Source organism: Molothrus ater, chromosome 2 (genome assembly GCF_012460135.2).
Source record: "Molothrus ater isolate BHLD 08-10-18 breed brown headed cowbird chromosome 2, BPBGC_Mater_1.1, whole genome shotgun sequence".
Taxonomy (NCBI): domain Eukaryota; kingdom Metazoa; phylum Chordata; class Aves; order Passeriformes; family Icteridae; genus Molothrus; species Molothrus ater.
Window position 1 is genome coordinate 36,354,055 of NC_050479.2, and position 7,631 is coordinate 36,361,685.

The window sequence follows — 7,631 nt, forward strand, 5'->3', positions numbered from 1 at the left end:
CAGAGAGTGGACACACAAGTATTGCTTTTTGAGCTGCTGTCACAAAGCTTAACCTTGCTTACTATAATGGAAAACTGGTAGTCTATGAAGGTTTTGTGGCCTGTTAAATGAGATTCAAAATCCTAAGAACAAGACAACCATACAGATTCTTTAAGATATTATGCAAATTGAGCCATAATATCTCATGGTTGTCCTGACTTAGATGAATCACACAACAGAACAGATCAGTCATTTTAATTTTGCTGATATTATGCACAAATCCATCTCAGCACCAAGAACGTTGCTGATTTTCTGCTGCTTTTTTTTTTTTTTTTAGTTGCTCTTTCCCTTCCACTTTTGCCAGCTCCAGATTCTCTGAAGATGCACAGTAGTTCACAGAAGGAACTGATCCAGCTAAAATACTCTTGAGGAGGTAAGAGGGTAGCAGACACTTTCATAGAAAACTGTTCTTAACAGGCTTCATTGTGTGGTGGCTCACAGGCTAGATCTGCCACTAGAGAGGAGATAGGGACAAGCATTAATGACCATCCAAAGAGAGGGGCAGAACATTCCTTTTTGGTAGATTCCTACCTTCTTTCCACATTAAAAATACCAGGTAACCATAACCAAAATAATTTAATAATTTCAAGCAATATCTCTTCCTGAAGGACAGAAATAAAATTCATTAAAAAAAAAAAAGAGTCCTATTTATACAGGTTTTTCATATGAGAGTCCACCTTCACTGGGAATCTTAAATAGAAATTCCATTGGATGGAGTAGATTGAAAGCTGCTGATTTCTGGTGGATGGCCTCAGCTGTGGTTGAGTGCATATGCAACACAGCATATTTTGTGTGTGAGACCAGCCAGCCTGACAGCTCTGGTGGGGACAGGAGAGGTCACAGATGGGCTGAACTAAAAGAGCTCAATACCCCAGCTTGCCTGACCATGAGCAGTTCCAGACACAGGATACTGCTGGGGCTCTGGGACTGACCCTGCTGAGCAGCAATTGACTGCAAATGCCGCAGTCTGGTTTGGAGACTTTCAGGAACAGCAAAGCTGTCTAAAGTATCTGGACGTGGGGTGGGCATGGTGGGGGAGGGGGATGGGTTTCCAATTTATTCTGCACCTGTGAAATCGCCATCAAAATTCATCAAGTCCCAACAGATTCACTCATGTTTTTTGCATAATCCATTGTTGTGAGAGGCATAAAACAACAAAGCAAGTATGACCAGAGCCCCTGGCTCTGGGAGCATTGCATTTTCTTTCCCTCAAGAATACCCACCTCAAGAAAGCTACATGCTGAACATTATAGGTATCACTGCACACAATTCTTTCTCTTCCATGTTTCAAAGGGATGAAATGGCACACGGCTTTTATCTTTTTTAAATTATAGCTCTTTTTATTTATAAAGACTTCAGCTTGAAAAGCTGTTAAAAGTAATAAACCACATCTTTCTGAGAATGCAATTCCATTATTTAATCATGCCCAGAGGCAGCAAAGACACTGGGAAATAATTGTCTTTTTGTCACTCAAGCATGAAACGCCTAACATTGTTTGAAACCTAATTCTAACAAACGTTTAATATTCTAGTTCAGAAATCCCTTGACCATGGGTAAGTACAATCTCACTTCTCAGTCTTTTAAAACAGTTTGATGAAGTATCCCAGCAGGCATAAGTTGTGTTTTCTTCTCTAGATTTTTTTTTTTTGACAGCAAGGCTTCACTTTTTGCAGACAGATGTATCACATCACAATTTCAATAATATTTAAGCATCTCCATAAGACATTCATTCATCTAATTTCTTCAATCTAAAAATTCTCCTTTAATTTTTGAGGAAATCACACCTGAAGAAAATGAAGCACAGGGAAAAATGGATCCAGAGATTCTGTAGCTAAATGAACATGGAAGGACTGTATTTACTGCAATGGCATTGTTTTGGCACAATTTGCCTTTCTTGGAATTTTTTTTCTACTAATTAGCAAATTAGTAGAGCCTTTTAGTATATTTTTCCACACCATGATGAAGAGATTTTTTCATATATCACAATTCAAGAGATTCTGACCCTTAGAAATAAATTAATTAGTTAATGTTAACATTGTAGCTCATAATTATAGGCCCAGTAAGTGAAGACACAGACCAGGATGATGCTCTTACAGGACTGGATATCTGTCTCATCGTGACTCCATAAGCACAGGAGAATAGAACATAAGTACTAGATATTGAGGATTGATATTTACTACAAATGGCCCATAAATGGTAGACTTGGATTGAAATTCAGAGCTAAAGTCCTATAAAGAGTCCTACCTATAAGGTGCTTTGAATATATTGATATAGATACTATTAAACAATAGAGTTAAATAAACCTTTGCAATCCAGTGCTTTTTATAAACTCTGACTAAAGTGAAAATAATTTGAGCATTGACAGAAACCATAATGCAAGTTACAGTCTGTGAGTTACTCCTCCTTTTCAAAGCTCCAGTGAAGTAACTGGGCCATTTCATGTTGGAATTGAAAAGATCAGGGCCTAAAATAGTGCAGGTAAAACAGAGAATCCAAAATGACTTGTAACTCCTGCAGATACATGCAGAGCACCTGAATCAATCAAGAAAACTGGCTACTGACCTCAAAAAAGAAAATTAAATAAGCGCATGGCAGAGAACAGAGAATAGCTCTTTGCAGTGGTGCAGTAGTTAGACAAGAAGAATGCAGAAAAAAATCAGGAGACAACAATTTATATTCTATATATTAAAGGTAGGGGTAAATGTTTGTTTCAGGCAAGTGCCACCAAAAATAAATTGTTTCAGAGTTTCAGCCTAAAATGTGGTGCAGCATAGCATCTGAGCACAGGCCAGATTCTCTGATCATAGATGGGTATTTCTAAAAATAAACAGAGGTGAAAGCACCAAACAGCTCATTAAAAACATTGCTAAATTTTTATAAAGGAGAGCAAATGCAAAAGAGACAGTTAACATTTTTGTATGTTTGGTGATACTATTTTTCATTATATCCATTAAAAAGTGAAGCCCTCTCCCTTTCCCAAAAGGTACTGATTGGGACTGGGGAATGAACTTCACCCTGAATGCTAAATTCCAATTACATTTGAAAATATCCAAACAATTTATTTGTTTATTTCTTTATGGAAGTTGTTCAGATTTACTTTGATTATGTGTGGGTTTTATATAAATGCATATATGCTTCTAAATAATGTTATGGTTTTTTTATCAGAATAAAAAGATATTATTGTAAATATGCATTTTTCACTAAGATTATGCTGAATAACCTTAAAGACTACCAAGGTAGTTCACAGCACAGAGAACAGCTGAATTCTCTGTCCTCTTGGTTTGCTATTTGCCTTGCCAAATATGTAGTGAAAATGTAATAAAGGGGCTCAGTGAGTGGATTTTAAATGAACTGAAAATTTGAGCTTTGAATGATCACTGTTTTGTGACTATTTGGGGAACATGACTGCTGGAATAAAAAATGGGTAAAGACAAAAACTATTCTCCTCTGATAAACCATTCTTCTAAAGAAATTGAACTGTGTTTTGGTTTTTTTCTCTTCAGCAGAGAAATGATACTTAATCCATTGAGATGTAAAAACTTTATAAAAGAGACTCTTTACAGGAGCACTTAGGTCACCAGGTTAAAGAAAGTGAATGGTATTCCTAATGGAAGATAAACGGTTGCCCTGTGGGGTTTTATCTGTCATACTAATCTCAAAAAGCATTTCATATAAAAGTAGAGTTAAAAAGACTTAAAGCAAGCTTCGCCACTGCAGTAAACTAATACCTGTGGCTTACTGCCTCTGCCCTACATATGTGAAATGTTTAAAATGTTTGGCAGGAAGCTTTTTCCCACATTTGGGTAGGCATACTCAGTGAACCCAATGTGAGATAATCCAAAACAATTCAGGTTCAACAAAGGTTGGGAAAATATTATAGCGGACGTAAAGCTTTGATGGAAAGCTTCTTTGATCTTGAGATTATAAAATACACAATTTCTAATCTGACAAATTTTTAGCTGCAAAGCAGAAAATCTAAACATTCCTCTTTTGTCATAACAGTTTAATCCCTTAAGAATGTGATTTAAACCATTGGGGAGCAAAGGTTACCACAAGATTTGTATGAAAGAGGAAACCTGCCCCAGACACCTAGATAGAAAAATGTGAAGGCCATTAAATTATATAACTAAATACTATCTGCAGATTGGCACTGCCAGGTCACCTTCAGTTCAAGCTGTGTCAAATATCTCTTGTTCTAAGCATACTTCTTCACTGAATGAATATTAAAATACTTATGATTATTTTAAACTTTGGATTTTGTGTTCAAAATGACCCACTTTGCCATGCATGAAAAATAGCATCAATACAATACGAGTTTAGGTATCAACATCTATGGAGTGGAAGGTTTTGTTCTGGGGTTGGTTTTGAGGGGGGAGGACATTGATTATTTCTGATGTATTTATTAATCTCATAAAAGGTATTCTTCTTACCAATCTTTCTTAGGGCCATAGACTATGAAAAATCTACCACTAACATAAAAATAATGATTTTTAAATTAAAATCACCCTTACAAAGCATTGCCTACTTATTAGCACAGCAATTCTTGTAAGGAAGCACGATCAGCAAAAGCAAATACAAAATTATTTTGAGTTATGCACACCACGATTCAATATCACAAGTCACATGTAAATCTGTGCATTGGAGTTCATTAAATATGTCTTTTGGTGCTGATATACCACAAATCATTAAACATTAATTTGAGCACAAAATCTAATAGAGCACCAGACAGCTTCTAATGGCTTTTAAAGTCAGTTGGATCAGATTTCAAAATTTTTAGGAAAAAAAAATCAAACAACAAAAATCCTATTTATTTCCTCTCTGAAACTGAAAGCAAAGTTCATCCTTTTTGTTTGAAAAGCCAACAAGTAGAAATTTAATTCCATGGTGATTTGATTTCGATGGATCTGCACAGTAGTGTTTGTCACTAATGTTTGCAACTAAATATCTTTATCCAAACTCCATTCAGTTTTCAGCTTTTTTAACAAATTGTTCCCTACCCTATAATCATGCCTGAAAAAAGAGAAAAAGTCTGGGAGCAGAAGACAGGGATTGAAATAATGACTAGAATGGGATTTTTACAGTCATTATACAAATGAATATAAATAGTGATGATTAATACATGAATTGTCAATTTAGAAAACACAGCCCTGTACAATGTTGTACTACAAAATGAGGAAAACATGGATCTTTGTGGTAGAGTTTTTTACAGTAACTGAACTTTTGCTTTTACTTGGGCGGAACTCTTCCCATTTAGTGGGGAAAAAATGTTGATAAGACTGAATCTCCATAATCTCAAATTTAGAAGAAACCATATCAGAAATAGTAGATATATCAGTTCTTGACATTGTGTTACTTCTTATGTTTCTTGTTCCTACACCAATGATAAAAGTTGTTTTTTCCCTTGTCAAAATGTGCAACTCTTTCTCTTAATCACTCCAAAGTATTCATAAAAATTAATTTTAACAAAAAACCTCAACAAAAATCCCACAAATACCCGAAAAAACCCACACAAATTTTGGTCTGTCATTATATTAAATCTGGTGAAAACCACCTAATAGGTGCAAAAGGAGAGTAAGGTGGGAGGAGAGGCACCCTAATTGCACAAACCTCATTCCTTTTGGAAACAAGTATGTATTTGATTAAAAATAGCATTTTAAAAATAGCTGCACACTTACTAATCCTTCTGGAATCGCAGCTGATCTTCTCCACATACCCTGTAACCACAAAATGAGGCTTCTGACCCAGTGTAGGGAAGTAGGGTCACTGCTCCTCATGCACAAAGGTTGAATTAAGGACGTAGTATTCCCTGAGCTCCATAGAATTTATAGGATGTGGCTCTGCCTGGCTCCTTACCTGCTCAGACAGACATTACATGCAGGGATTATCAGGTAGTTTTCAAATTATTTCCCTAGAGCTTTTTCTGTTTCCTGGCAGTGTAGAGTTTGGACAATTAAACTATATAGACTTCTGTATAAATCTAGGCTAATGTTATAAAAGACATTATTCATTTCAGTGGGCAACACATCTACCATTAAGACCTCCCTTTACCATCCTCTTTGTCTCTGAAATGCTATCCATATTTCCAGATTCCATTATGCCCTTCAGCAGAACAATTTTGGATGTACAGCTGTGTGCTGATATAGCAAAATAAGAAAGTCCCATAACATTAAAAACATATTTTCAATGTGTTTCCTTCACTAAACATCATTACAGCTAAATGGAATTGAAAGAACATATGATTTCTTAAAACAATCAGAAAGAATTTTTACACAGTATATCCATTACAACTTCTTCATTTCAACCACAAAAATTATTTACAGAGGTTTCATAAAATATTTACATAATGTTTTCATTAAATATGTTATTGTTAATATCCATCTGAATCAAAGAGTAGACACTGGGGAAAACCTGTGAGAGAGAAACAGGGATCTGGGAGAACACTCATGCTGAAACAAGCTACATACACCCATGTGACTGACCCAGAAATGATTTAGTTGTTGCCAGTACAGCTGTCTTTGAAGTCAGCCAAACAACCATATTCTACTGCCAAAAAAAAAAAAAAAAAGAAAGAAACCTTCATAGTTTGGCATCAGTGTTTTGCAATCAGTTTGTCAGAGTTCCAGAGCAGCTATTTTAATTTTCAAAGTGATTCCTCTCTAATCTTCAATTCTTATCTGCTTAACACAGTGTCTTGAACAGTCTTTACTTCCCTGACAGAAACCTCTTCTCTGTGTATCCTCCTTCAAACCTACCTTTACCATCTGCTGTTTCCATTGTTCTTCCACTGATGTGGATGCATTTCATTTGTCCAACTTTTGTCTTTGCTCTCAAGACAGTTCAGTAAGATAAAACCTAAAACCAAACCTCTTATGTGTTAAAGTGTGTCCTTTCTTCAGTCTCAGAGTTTTTCAAAAGATCCCTCAATGTCCCCTCATTTTGCTTGTATTGTCTTGATTTTGTCAGATCACTTTTGACTGAATTTCTGCTAAATATTTCAGTTTGAGGTTATAAAATCCTCCTTCTTTCAGAACATGCCATTTTACTATCAATTGTAGGTTATTACTTCCTTCACTTGCGAACTTGTTATAGTCCCAACACACATAATAATATTTAATGACCACTTTCTTCCTCTGTGCCAAATCTTTCCTGTCTGCTGATGTGCTGTGCAGATATAAATCATCACTAGGATTGATCTTTGCTTTTGTTTAATTACACTTGAAAGATTTCTTTTTGTTTTAGTTTTCTTCCAGTTTTCCCATTGCTTTATTCATAATTTTCCCAATTTGTTCCCTCACTTGGATATTGAATTTTGAACCCAGACTTGTTCATATTAGTCTGTGAAAATAAACTGCCATATTGTCTTTCTGACCAATATCTGTGCTGTATTACAAATAGTCTTCTAAAGTGATAAAAAAATTCTCTAGGAAGTTTTCATTTTCTGTGTTACTACAGTTCACTTTGTTCATCCATCATCCACTCCAGCAGTTTTTTGCCCTTCTCCTTGTAGGGTTAATCTCAGAAATTTTGGACTTCTTATTTAGGTAGAATTTATCACACTATAACATTTTTCCTCCTTTTAAAGGTCCAAAACA